At 35.9% G+C, this 15,221-nt stretch overlaps 1 long non-coding RNA gene across 1 annotated transcript; it reads right to left on the reverse strand.

The window, feature by feature from the left end:
• Positions 1–13,311: 13,311 nt before the first annotated feature.
• On the reverse strand, positions 13,312–15,147 carry LOC147476922 (uncharacterized). The gene is made up of 3 exons (XR_015207176.1): positions 14,863–15,147; positions 14,027–14,130; positions 13,312–13,585 (listed from the first exon to the last, which is right to left on the reverse strand). It is a non-coding gene; the product is annotated as an uncharacterized LOC147476922 (long non-coding RNA).
• Positions 15,148–15,221: the final 74 nt, after the last annotated feature.

Below are 15,221 nucleotides of genomic sequence, written 5' to 3' on the forward strand. Positions count from 1 at the left end.
ATTAACTCGTCTTCCTTCTGAGATAGCATGAAGAGTGAGTCTACATTAATTTTCTTACATCTATTACGGACGTAATGGTTAGCGAATTGATCAGTTAGCTTTTCGAAGCTATCGACGGAGTTTGGTTCCAGTTGAGAGCTCCTTCTTTCAGACTTGCAGGAAATAGGCGACACTGCAAGTAGTCAAACTCCTGCGCACTATAGAGTGCGAGGCTCTGGATATAGCGAGCTAAGTGTTGACCGGGACACAAACTTCCATCATACATCGCGAAGCGCGGCTGTATGAAATCGTGCGGGGAGGGCTTACTGAGTAGCTCCGGAGTGAATGGGGATGTTCGATAAGTTTTCAGCATCTTCTGGACGATCTGAGTGGTGTCCTTCTTCACAGCACTCTGGTCAATTCGCTGGGACAGCTCGTTGATTTACTGATTGACTTCGTTAATGCCGTCTTCGGCTGTGACTCCATTGGTTCTGGGCTGCCACCTGAGTTTTTAGTGCGGCGTTCTCCTGTCATAAAAGGGTGATGCTGTCATTCATGGTTCCCATCTATGCGACCATGATCTTCATTTGATCCTGGAGGCTTTCCATGCTTCGTGGGCTTGAAAATTAACGATTCTAGGAAGATGGTTGGAAGAAATTGAAATTTTGAGTAGATGAATTTTCAAGTAATTCGATCCACAGACGACGCTAATGTAAAGGATGTTTTTGGTTATCCTTACAAATGCAGGCTTGATCAAGGGATTAGGATGATTGGATTGAATTGACCGAGTTCGTATGGACGAACTGCCTACGTATCGAGTTCTCTCCCTAGGTGGGGGGAAACTTGAATCAGGTCAGACGTAGTTCCTCATCCTCTTTATATAGGTAAGATGCCCGTGCCGCATGCTCTCCCACTTCAGGTTAGATCCAGGTCTTTAGGTCTTTTATGAGCCATAATGGTGAGTTATGGAGAATCAATGAGCTGCGTGCCTGAAGCTTCGGTCTTGATGGGTGTAATAAAGGCTTACGTTACGAGTCGTTGTGGAGCGAGAGGAGTGAGCCCTATGGAGGCCGCTTCTTAGTAACATCGCTTACTCGACTCGAGTCACTTTGAAGCGAGCTCGAAGGTCGAGTACAGGAGATTGGATGGTGGTGACATCACTCTGGGCGCAGTTGTGGAGGTTGCTTGCCTGAGTTGAGTCATTATGAAGCGAGCTCTAAGGACAAGGATACGAGGTCGATCGTTATTAGTTCTGTATCTGTTGGACACATATGTGGTATTCATTGGATGTGAATATTACTCCCTCACAAATACTTCATCAAATTTTTAGTTCTTGAAATTGGATTGAACCTTTTTTTTTTTTTTCATTACATGTTTTCCAGTTTTCTAGTAAGCTTTTTGTATCTTGTTTAAGCCTCATGAAAGTAGTATTGTTGACGGTACTACTATTGTTGTTCCACATTAAAGTACTACTGTCATGTTTGTTTTGTGTTTTTAGTGTTTTATAAGTAGGATTTAAGTAATACCAACTGTGGGTTTAGTTTCTTTTTTGGATTACTATTTGTTAAATGGTTTAGATTTATTTGATGAAACTTGTTGTGTTTTGATAGTCATAAACCAATTCAACTTGAGGTTTTGTTTATTATGTGTTAACAAGTGTAGTCAAGGCGTTAAGGCTCACCTAAGGCCCAACACTGGCGCAAGGCGCGAGGCATGGCACGTGCCTTATTAAAGTGAGGCGCGTAGTAATAAAAAAAATAGATATAACAAATAAAAAATAAAATAAATATTTAATACGACATGAATTATCACTGATTTGCTTAGCCAAACATTAAAATTAATTTTGTGATTGTAAACATGAAACCATTGAAATCCACGAGTCATTTCCATACCATTGTACTCATTTAAAAGAAAATTCTTAAGCAATAAGTAAATAACAAAATAAAACTCGCATCTCTCAATACAATCTAACTCAACTTCAATAAACTAAAAGAGTGAACCAATCAAATTGAGCCAAAGGAGTTCTTCACGAAATAGAACACGTGATTCAAATTTTGGAATCTCGTAAAACTTCATTTAATCCATCTTTGTGTCTTCTCTCAATCCATACAACTTAACAAAAACTAGTCAAAATTAAGTTTAGAGTGTACTCCAAGATGAAACTTATTAAATTTGTACAATTTCTTGTACCATGCATACAACAATTGGATCGAGTGTAAATGTGTCACGTATAGCAAAAATTGTACAAAAAAACCTACAAAACTGTAAATGTTGATAAGGCGCACGCCTTGATCGCCTCGCACCCCAACAAAAGGCACGCGACTTATGTTAGCTCTCGCTCCTTGGTCAAGACGAGGCACTAAAGTGCGCCTCTCCGCGCCTGCGCCTTAGGCACACGCCTCTTTGCACATTGATTACACTGGTGTTAACTTCTTGGTAGACTAATTAGCTTTTTATACATATATAAAGGTTATAACTTATAAGATGAATTTATATTTGGATTGTTTGTATCTAATATAATTGTGAAAAATATAAGTTGTTCATTGCATTGATCTATTCCAAAAGATGAGCATGTGGTTTTTTGGTAAATTATTTAAGATGTGTTTTCCTTTTAAAAGATGCATTAATATATGTGTTTGACTCTAGTTTCATCTAATTGTGTACTCCACTTTGGTATTGAATATTAGGTTAGTGTATGCGTAGTGTTAGTTTGAAGTCAGTGTATGCCTAGAGTTAGCATTCTAACTCCTTGGTCTAGTTAGTGTATGCCTCTACATAACTATTTAGCTATTTTTCTTGTTCTGAGTTTGGTTTGTTTTTTCTTATCACTTAGAAGTACATCATGGAGTCAACATGGTTGATAGATAAGAGTTGGATTAATCTAGACAATTTTCGACATCTGCATTTTAGAAGAGGTGTTACAAAGTTTGTAACCTTTGCCTTGAAACACAACGTTAACAAGAATGGCATACCATGTTCTTGTCGAAAGTGTCGAAACCAAGGCGCGGCAATGAGTCACGATATATAATGCTTGAGCCAAGCATATGTACCCTCATATGGTGATTACTATACTCTCAATTGGTTTGACATGCATCGAGTTGATCGGTAGCCACTCCTAACACCTAATATTGAAAAACTCACTATGGCAATGCAAAAAAGGACGACGGTATATAAAGCCATTATGTATGCTAGAAGAACGATATCATTATAATAGTGCATACTCTTTGCAAACATGTTGATCATCACAAATGACAAAGAGATCACAAACTTTACAGGAAAAGCAAGGAGCTCATACCTTGAAAGGTGATTGCAAGTTCTTCAAGTAATGTTATCAATTGGACAAACGTAAGATCACTCCAAGTCCAATCTATAACTTATACCCCTTGAAACACTGTTGTTAGTACAGTTATTATTTGCCATAATAATAAAAAATGTGCAGGGAAGAGATAAATATCAATGAACAAAGTCAATCAAAATTGAAATATTAAAACTGGAATTTAAGGTCTAAAAAATACAATGGAAAGTTGGAAACCATTTTAGTTGAATTGACCAACAACAATAACAAAAAATTTGATGAGAAAAGATGATACAAAAGCTAAGCAATAAAAGATTCATGGAGTAAAAAGGGAAACCAACAGAAAATTACGAAGGAAGAAGGAAGAGATCGTACTTGAAATGTAAACTTCTTTAATGCGCACTACCGCAGAACTGTTGTATTTAATAGAGTAATATTATATAAAATGAAGGGAGAAACTTTAAAGCAAGAGTTACATGTTTGTTACGTATCAGTTGTCGGTATCAAGTTGTAAACTCCAACATGATAGGAATTTATATAGTTTACCTAGTCAAATATTGGATACTCTGCTTTGAAGGGAGTGAAAACAAACTGCACCATTTGGTTATCAGTTCAATTCATTCCACAATCTTGTGAACTTAAGTGATTGCAAGAAGATACCAATATCTCCAAATCTGCAAGAAAACACCAATTTATTTGACGTAAGAACACTAATGATGTTTAGTATTTTGGTGAGGCCGGGATGTCGAACACACTCAAAACAAAAATAAGTGGAAAAGAAATCAAGTTGAAGACAAATAGTTGGGGAGGAGAAAATGATTTTTTTGTGGTTTTTTTTATACTATTTTAAACTACAAAGATAATGAATCTAATTACTAAAAAGAAAATAAAAGAAGGTGGTTTAGATTATGGAAGGTGATAGAGATTGGAGAAATTAAAATCTACCTCAAGATTCTTTCAAATGCAATATAATAAATATTACTAATTTAATTTCAATAACTAATCATAGACAACTAGTTATAATTGATCCCTTGTAGTTGTGCTATCATCTCTAATAACCAACTACAAGCATATGAAACTCCATTAACATCATAGCTATATGTATGCAATGAAATCCCCAGCATTTCTACAAGTAAAATAAAATCTCTTTTAGTTCCAAACATAAAAATATCATAATTTCTAATGAAATCAAACTAGCTAAATCTATTACATCAAACTTCCTCTTGGGGTTTCATTTAACTCTCCAATTGAGAGTATTATCCCATTGTCATTGGAAGTTAATCAATAACAAATGAGAAACATGAAAAGAGAATGAAAATGAAAGAAGATGAAATGAATTTTATTACTACAATTACAACTATTTCTACAACTAATTTAATCCTACTCCTATTTACTAATTTAGAGAAAGAGAAGAATGATAGAAGATTTGGATACAAGGCCTCAAGTGAATTGGCCACAAAGGAATTGGCAAATTTATTGAGAGCACCACCCCTCCTATTTATAGTTGCAAAATAGTGAAATGGGTGGCCAAGATTACATCTCACCTTTTCAATCCAAAGATTACAAATTAATATACTTTTATAATGGAAATTACTATTTCTCAATTTAATCTAAATGGAGAAAGTTGGTGAATAGTAATTCCCATTACAAGATAAATAATTAGGAGTGGTTTGTGCACTTATTAAGTAGAGAAAGTGGAAAAACACATAAGCTTCCACTTGACCATGGTGAATAGTAATTGGAATTTTACTTTGTCTTAGTTCGGACCTGTTTTAATTCCCAATTTAGTCAATTTATAGAAGTTATATACCATTGTGTAGAGCTCGCCACAATGATTGTTTTGATAGGTCGCACACCCAAATCAGAGTTCGGAATCAAAAGATATGATTTTCTGAAGTTTCGTTGTCTTTTCTACAAGGTTTGACCATGTTTGACCAGGGGTGACCCGAAATTGACTATTTTGACCAGGCTTCTTGGGCTTGAATATGATCTTTTTAAGCTTCCAATGGGCCTCTTTTGGACTCAATATAAAGGTTTTGTTTCCAATTAGTATATTCACCTTGTTTCCATATCAAAATATCAGTTTTGTTGAAATTTCATTGTTTATGTGTCAAAACATGAAAATCATTATTATACCTATTTATTAAACACATTATTGACCCAAACCAAATGTTATTAAGGGGTTATTTACACAGTTTTGGGTTTATCACATCACCCCCAAACACACACTTTGTTTGTCCTCAAGCAAAGAATAGACACTAAAACAAATAAATGGTCAAAATGTGTAGTCTAAGCTAATTCTTGTTTCGTAGAGTGTGATTGCATTGACCATATGCAATAAGGCCTTAAACCACTAGGAATTCTTTAGTGGATGAGTTATAACCTCATGAGAGTTTTCCAGAAAAGATACTCACAAACTTCATCTATACTACAATGACTTAATAACAAAAACTTGTTCCCTTAATTAATCTCAGATATCTATACATCCCATTAGTGGAGAACAAGAACTAATTCCTTTAAAACTTAAGTTAATAAATACACAATAATTAGAACATCTACATATAAGCATACATGCAGTAAATTTTTCAATGAACTGTACAAGCAGGGCCGTTTCTAGATCCTTTAGAAAGCGTCCTTAATTGGGTTCTCACAGGTATGTGTCGAAACACAATTTCTTTCATAATTTTTACTCAAGGTTTGCTAACTCCAATGTGCAGTAGGCACACGTTTCCTCACATATTCAATGACATTCAGAAAAGCCGAGGTCGATAGATCCCTGTGAAGCCACACATTCTTATTATTACTAGCATTGTGCACGTGCGATGCACGTATTCATATTATCAACTTAAAATAGAGATAGAGATGCAAAAGTCTTAAAATAGCTTAAAAAGTTCTGATGCTTCTCCAGTGAACAAAACAGAGAAGAGCAAAACATCATATACAGAGTAGTCAGTAAAGAACACATAATAGAAAGCTTAATGTCATGTAGATATACAGATGCAAAAGAACCAAATATTTGATTGGAACATGTCTTTGATATAACAGCAAAGTTCCTCGTTGAATACAGCAGATGTCATCACTGGCAAAGCAAGAAGAGAATTGTGTATCAATGCATATATTATAGATAACAAAATTTCATATCAAAGTTATTTAAATTGTAAGAAAATTGCACTTACACTTTTATATAGAAGTGGTGCATTTTGACTTGTTGATGTACTCAATTGCTATTATGTCATATGCAGTTGCTGCTTCCTCTTGAGTAGCTATAAGAAACAAAAAGTCTTTTTTTGGGTTGGTAATCTGACGGAGTTAAAGTGAAATTCAGAAATAATTCAAGTCCTGAAGTGAAATTGGAATCAAGTGAAGACAAAATCTACAAAGGACCCAAATGAACAATAGGCAAACAAACATCAAAAATTCAATTTTTACATTAACAGAAGAAATCACAGCTCTTCGCATTATCAAGAACACATTACCCAGTCAAACCTCAAAAAAGGAACAAAAATAGAGTCCAAAATATTCATATACTAAAATTAATAGCCACCATAATATGCTCTAAATGCTAAGTGAGGGAAGAAGGAGAAGCCTCTGACATACCGTTGATCAAATCCATATTGCCTGATGCTTCACTTAAATGGTTAGCAAAAAAGGCTCTGGACAAAACACTTCCATCTACAGCGAAAAATTACCATCGGGTTTATTCAAATTTATAGTATGGTGTTAGTTCTTGTAATAGTCCCTCATGCCCACGTCCCAAACAGATATGCAGAAGCTACCAATTTATTATACTCGTCTATACTCTGCTCTTGAAAATCTTAGCTACCGATCTATAAAACAGATATTAGAAGCTATATTTTTCACATGCAACATTAGCTTACATTAGTGAAAAAAATAGGTAAAAACTTACATATTATAAAATTTTTAAGTCAAAAACGTATGTAGACAATGGCACTAAATCCATATCAAATAACCAATCTTAATAAATGGATACTTAACAAAGATAACAAAAGACTCTTTATAGAAGAAGACACTTACGAACCTTCAATCGACTTGGATATAAGATAGTAAAATGATTAGGCAACACCATCATGGAACACATATTTTATAATCAAAATAGCAAAGCAATTAAATCAAATATAAGCTAAACTTTGTAGGCGGAATAGAAGGTGTATCGAGTATGACATTGTTAAAGGCATATAGTACCAAAAGATTCTATTTACAGGATATGATTATAACCCTTTTTTTATCAAAAAAAAAAGGTGGGTGGAAACAGAAGAATATAAAGCCACAAAGCTCTTTTGGCTATTTACATTCTTTTGTGCCAATATTGCTACATGTCAAAAGTATTTGTTGCGTGTCAAAAGTCTGTAACACATAAGAGGAGTTGTTAGTAATAATATATATATAGTTAAGAAGGATGAGATAAAGAAAAGGTAGAAGGAAATTATTAGAAAGAAGGAAATTTACTAGTGAAGAAAAACAAAAAAGAACCCGCTGTACTGATGAAGCACATTATTATGTAGTGGTGGAGCGAAGGAGTTCAGTGTATACAACGTTCCTAGTATGAACTCCTGTGAAACCACACAATGCTCCATTATTTACCAAGATCTTTGTCGTATTCCTGGATACACCTCTAGACATTGCAACATATAGTTGTCCATGAGTGAAGACATGATTCGGTAAGTATATACCAACAGTTGGTATAGTCTGTCCTTGAGACTTGTTGATGGTAAGTGCAAAGCTCAGACGAACTGGAGACGGTTTCCTTGTCATGACAAAAGGGAGCTTAATGTCAGCAGATGACGTTAGTGGTATATGCGGTAAGAAAACAGGTTTACCACAGAAACTTCCAGTCACTATTTCTGCATAGATAAATTTTCTAAAAGACCCGCAGCAGAGCATTCTTGTTCCATTGCATAATCCATAACTTGGGTTAATGTTCTGCTGTAATATAATTGGTGATCCTAGTTTTAGATTGAGTTTGTGTGGAGGCAATCCTCCTGGACAAATGGAGTTGATGTATTCGATTGAATACAATTAATGGGAATCGTTCTCAACATAATCAAAAGAGTAGCTTGTAAAAATTTCTCCAGGAAAAAGCTTAATCACTTCATCATTAACCCTGTCAACATGATCATTTGTAGGTGTTATTATTGCTCTTTGCATCATGTACAAACTGTCAAGTGCATTGTCTTGCATATTAGGGAACACCGAATCTATTAATTGAAATAGGGAGTTATCACTTTCCCATGGTATGGTCATGTCATCTGGCAATTTAATCATGTCATCTACAATATAGTCCTCAGTTCCATCACCAATTCGCATCAGAAAAACAGAGAAATTGGATCATTCCTTGCTCGCATATTTTCTCTGAGATGGATAATGTCCACAAATTCCCATAAAGAGGAATTCGGTAAGCATGCATCTAATATTTGTGCTCTAGTTCCTTGTGCAATATAGGGGGTGTCTGACGAAAATCTCCACATAACACAACAACCTTTCCACCGAATGGCAGTTTAACATCGGTTATAGCTCTAAGGGTCTGTCAAGAGCTTCAAATGCGTATCGATGGGTCATTGTGGCTTCGTCCCATATGAGTACAGATGCACGACAAATTAATTCAACCAATGGAGTATGCTTACCTATACCACAAGTTGAGTCTGAATAGGTTGGTATAGGAATCTTGAATCTTGAATGTGTTGTACATCCACCTGGCATCATTATCGCAGCAATTCCTGAAGTGGCTGTTGCAATCGCAAAGTGTCCCATGTTTCTAAGATAAGCCAATATTGAACGATAAATAAATGTTTTGCCCGTTCCGCCAGGACCATCAACAAAATATATTCTGCCCACGTTATTCAGAGCAGAGCTTATTATCTTATTGAAAGCATATCTTTGGTCTTGATTCAATCTGTCAACAGAGGAGAGATCATCATGAGGGATAGGCACTGCTTGTTCTTTGGAGATGAAATCAGTAGCATTTCGGAATGTAGTAGTCTCATCAGATATTGAAGGTAGATCGTACTCGAATAGCTTTCTTCCATGTTCAGACAGAGCAGATTTTTGGTCTCTAAGTAAAAGATTGATAGGTTTATCCGTGGATAATGTTAACGAAGCATAATCTTCCATCATATAAGCATGGAATTCATTCCATAGATCACGAACATGTGGTGGTTTACAGTGTACCAATATGATCACAAAGAGCTTTTGTAATGCATGAGGCATACGTGTTGCTACTGCTTCCTGTAGAGTTTCACGTATATCATTGCCTCCTTCAATCAGCCCCAACTTTTCTGCTGCTTCCTTACATGTTGCATATGTCTTTGAACCAACAGTCCGAAGACTTTCATATGACGTTGGGCCCCGGACATTATTCAGCAATATTCTCAGGTAGTACTTCTCACTATCAGAAGGGGAGATTGTATATATTATTCCGATAACTTGATTGCGTCCTTCTCTTTTTTTCCAACACTTTTTTGACTTTATCCATATATAGTGCTCAGGAATCTCTTGATATAGGTACTGCCTTGCTTCTTCGTCCATCTTGTTCAAGTTGAAAAACTCAGTTAACATTGTGCGTGATGTGTTAGTATCACTTAACAGTTTAGTAAGACTTTCTCCTTCATGATATGTAACCTGATGCATATTTGGTAAGTGAATTTGCAATGCATAAACAGATGGATACATTCTGTTCAAAGGGAACTTGAAGATCCTCCAAAGAGCTTCCTGAGGACACACCCAACGCCCATCCATAAACTGTTTGATCTCATCTTGATTGTCAGTTTCTTTCAATGTCACTTGAAAATGGACCCGATCAACACCTTTGTAGACATACTTATATAAATATTTGACTGATTTGATGCTGGAGCAAATCTCAACATTAATGTGACAATCATACTTTTTTAGGAGCCACGGGTTGTAAGGGACGACCCATTGATTATCAACATGAAATTGGCTATTGTTGGTGTGTATCAAATATTTCTCCTCATGTAGATTGGGAAGGAGTCATCACCTTGAAGTGTAGAAGAGGAGAATTGCTTGGGGAAGTTCTTCTTACACTTTGTTTTTCATGCACACGCAGCTTGGGTTGAGAATACCACATGGACCATGAATCATGTGACGTAAGACAATACTATGCAATTCTGGTTCTTTATTAGGATCAGGAATCTCTGCTCGAACTACCCGGTCGTAATCTTCTGGGCTTTTTAGCTTGTCACTCTGATCAAGTATTAAAAGGAAATGAGCATGTGGCAATCCTCGCTTATGGAATTCAATGACATGGACATGAGCAACCACCTTTCCAAGAGCACCTCTCTTGAATAAGTCCTTTTTCAACTCCTCGCATTTTGAGTGGAAAATCCTTGTTGTTAGATTAGACCTGTCACTTGCAACTTATCCATCTTTTAGTTCTTTTTTTTATCTCACATCAATTTGGGTTGCACGTCATTGTTATGAATAAGTCTGGCTTACCAAACTTCTGGACAATAGCCATGGCATCATGATACCTCTCGTGCATGTCTCGAGGACTACCAGTGTAAGAAGCAAGTAAAATAATTCTTCTCCCAATGTTACCTAATCATGCAAAATAATTGGGGCTATAAGTAATCAAATACATAAGTTAGAAAGACAACGAAACTAAAACCAATGTAAATCAGGAAAACACATACATACTATTAATAACACTACTCTAGTAGATGTGGACCTGCATGCGTGTGTCCTAGACTGAATGCATCTTGTAAACCTTGATACAGCTCTGCCCTTATATCCTGTTGATGATCTCTAATGTACCGCAGCTGTTATGTAGAAATTTTCACATAATTATCTACAACGTTGTTGCAGTAGACTCCCAGAGCGAAGCAACAGTGATTCATAGATGTCTCGAATCTTGGTAAATAAAAATTTAACAATATATAAATATTCATACACATATTTTTCATAATATGTAAAAATGAGAAGATCAAAAGGAATTGTAGTTACCTTAAGCATGTAAGAATAGAAAGCCCGATAGCTGACCTTTCGCAAATGTTTGCTAAAAAAATTTAGGGTCTAAAAATTTAAGTCCCAACCAAACGTGCCATAAGGGTGCAACAAAGGATATTTTAAGGGATCATAGAAACCAACTGTATCCGGAACATGTATCAAGTGTCCATGATCTGTCTCATTGATGATATCTCTCTCGTTTTTATCAAACGGATCCTCTCCTCCAACCAGAATTGCTGCAACTTATGATGTTGTAGGCTGGGTATATCGGTGCAAATTGTCTGGATGATCCTTTATATGCAGCTTAATATTATGCAGATCATCACGTCAAGATATTTGACGTAGGATACCAACGAAAGGGTTGCATGAATCCAACATTCGTTTCAGAATGGCTAAAACTTGTCTGTTCAGTGAATTGCTTTTAGCCAAACGATAATCTAGCTCATGATCAGTGTCATAAATGTACATTTGAAGGTACCTTGGCCTTTGACCAGGCTGTGGTAAGAGGTCACCTATTCGATGGTATATAGATCCTTGTGCACGATAGGTGTATACTCCATCTCGATCAGTAGCTAAATTTTCATCTACATGTATGCCAATAGAAGTAAAGGCATGGACATGATTATATGCACGAATGTGCTGTCTAAAATGCTTTCCTTCATATGTAGAATTTGTGTAAAGATCCAAAAAATCCTGGGGAATTGGTGGCATTGGTAGTGACACTTTACCGTTCAAGCAGCACATCTCCTCTGTTTCATGATCAAACAGTTTTGCATGACAATGTTGGCAAGACCTTGGATCTGGAAGTTGAAACGTCTGCATGATAGAAGGATCTACATAATTCCTTGCACAATTGTGGTAACCTCGATGCTGAATAGTTGATGTAGTTCGGTGACTTGAACTTTGTTCGATAATTTCTACAAAATATAACAATACAAACGTGGGCTGTAATTACTATGTAAATTTGCATTAGTTGGAATTATACATATATATAAGAATCTTTAGCTTGGATTCGACTCGCATCTCTACTGGAGTAGAATGAAGAGAAGTTCCGAGCTGCCATAACTGGTTAAACGTCCGAAGGCATGGTGTTCTTAGAAGCATTGAACATGTTATACATAATCTGTTTGAATTAATAGAATACGCAACTCATGTCCATGAGTACATCTTATGAGGAGTACAAACCATCCCTACATATGCACATGCAATGAGAAGCATTCCAAATGTTATTATACGTGGTTTATGCTCTAATCTTAGACAAGGGAATACTTATTTTTCATTTTAAAAATGTTGAATAACTTTTGTAATTTAATAATAGTAAAACCAACAACAAACATGCCCAATGTAGTTAGTTCATATAAGAAATGAAGTACACATGTCTTGGTAGAACTTGGTGGACTTTCCCATTCCCATTCCAATTTACAGCAAAAGATGCACGTGATATGCACGCGATGTTAAACAAAACTTGCCGAAAAGTATAAACATAATCTGGATGAGCACTCTTTATTATGATGTATCTGATATAAGACAGAAAGGAGGAGAGGATCTCAAATCCGCACCCAATTCAAGATAAACCCCAAAAACCAAAACCCAATAACTCTAACTTTAGGGGGGACAATTTAAAAGTACACCAGGGCTTTGTGGTACAATGACATAATGCATAATGTGGTATTTCAGGCTAGATCCATGAAGAAGCCAATGAAGATGAGCACATCTATATTTGACGAAAGAAATACCTATAACTCTATGAAACTGACAATTTTCTAGAAAACGAACAATAGTTAGTTTAATACGAACTCAAACCAAACGGAATAGTTAATTTAATACGAACAATAGTTGTGCACTTGATCAACCATCTTAGACTGCTAATTAGTTTCCGTTTCACCCACAAAAATGAGTCAAAGACCATAGTGAATTATTAATCAACAGCTTTTGAACTTTTGATGTAGTTAAAAATTAGGGAAAAGGCCGAATCTCGGAATCCTACATATGACATATGGCAATGCGGAAAACAGCAATATAGTCTAAACTTAACACTTGTCAGTTTTACAAAAAGATGAAGTATGGAATAGAAAACAAACAAAATTATATACGACACATACCAAGATAATTTGCATGAACATCAAAAAATCAAGCAAGAGCATACCAATCCCTTCAGACGCAATTTCAAGCTCCGTAGTGCCCAGCCGCCCAGTTATCTCTGAAGAGCTCGAGTTTGATAGCCACCTCACTATACTTGCCACTTGTGAATTATAAAATGTCTTCCCAATATTTCCATACTTCGTGTAGCACTCCTTTTCAAGTAAGGTGACAGATACCTCAAAATTGATTCTACAGAAGTAACAAAAGACATATTAGGTGTTATACTCTATAAGAACACGCTTAATGGTGAAATGATCAAACTTATTTTCTTAGTTTCCTCTCCATTCCCCAGCTCTGAACTCTCCCTTTCACACCATACAACAAATATACACTCTTCCCACCACCGAAAAAGTGATCTCTAAATTAAACAATTGGGTGATCAAAGATCTCTGGCGTGTTATATATTCATGTGTTTCTCCTTCCAATTGCACTTTCCTTCCCTCTCTAAAAGCACTACTACAAAATATTTAGGATTACAATATTTAATATTTAGGATGACATTTTGAGATAATGGTTTCCTTGACAAATCAATAAAAAAAAAAGGTGGTCCTTACATGCAAGCTTAGTAGAAAGTCTTTAGAATAATAAAATCAAGATATATTAGTAATTAAAAAGAAAACATGTGCTTACTTTAAGTCACCGAGCTGCTGCTGGGTTTGCTTTAGAGCGTTTAATAACCTTTGTTTGCATGTTTCTCTCAATGCCTCAGGTACAGCCTTCTTGTCGAGGCTTTTCTGCTAAGTTCAAACGGGGATTAGTAGTTGCATATAACCAAAAAACAAAAAAAAAAAAAAAAGCACTACATATGGTCAATGATTGATGGGATTCCACCATTTCCCTGATAGAAATTGCACACTGATTTGGAGTATCAAAGGGAGCCAAACAACTAAAGGTTCCAAGAGTCCAAAACATTTGCACTCCTATGAGTTTGCAGTATATCCCTCTTCTCAAAGTCAAAGTTGTGCTACAGAAAAGCGCTATGTTAGGTTGTGGAGATAATCTAGACTTGTACATCCAGAAATAACCCCTCACGTAGTATTGCAGGAAGCTAAGTTCTGATTGTCAAAAGTCAAGGTGTTTATAATCGGCATACTAATTGCATAGTGCTGCTGCTAAGCATGGCAATGGCTATCTTAGACAGCGTTTGTTTTCCACTAAAAGGTATTCTATTTAATATCTTGTACCTTACTGGGCAATTAGAATCAGCTGATGACCAAGAGAAACTATTTACCAAGTTAAATGGTTTTATAATTTTATCAATACTGCAAATCCAGTGCTTTTAAAACTTAAATACGCTACTTTTAATAACCACCTCCGCTACAAGATGGTCCTTAATTATTAATATAACTTACTGCTAACAACCTCAACTACAAATCCGAAGCGAGTGCTTACTGCTTACACTAGTGATAGACTAAATTGACTCTCTACTATACAAAAATTGTACAAAGAAAGAATGTAAAAAGAACTTGTCTGGAAAGGGGTTCTTTCTGATAATAACTCTCTTCTAGCTGCTCCAGTTGTGCCTGAAAATGTTAAGGGGTCCAAGAATTAATAAGTCTATATAAAGGAAATGTACGACGTATGATTAAAACACAAGTTTGAAAATCAGTGCAATACCAGGCATCAAAATAAATATCACATTACTACACAAAACAAAAAGAAGATCTCTACGGGAAACGAATGGCTCGAGGATGAAACACAAAAAAAAAATACCTCTGCCAACCGAACTGTCCTAGTTTCCACAAATCAAACATCTGAAGAAAAAAAGCAAAAATACGTGGTGAGTCTAAGTGATCACAGAGGAGACTGCCCTATGAAGTAGGAA

This window comes from Coptis chinensis, chromosome 9 (assembly GCF_015680905.1).
Source record: "Coptis chinensis isolate HL-2020 chromosome 9, ASM1568090v1, whole genome shotgun sequence".
NCBI lineage: Eukaryota > Viridiplantae > Streptophyta > Magnoliopsida > Ranunculales > Ranunculaceae > Coptis > Coptis chinensis.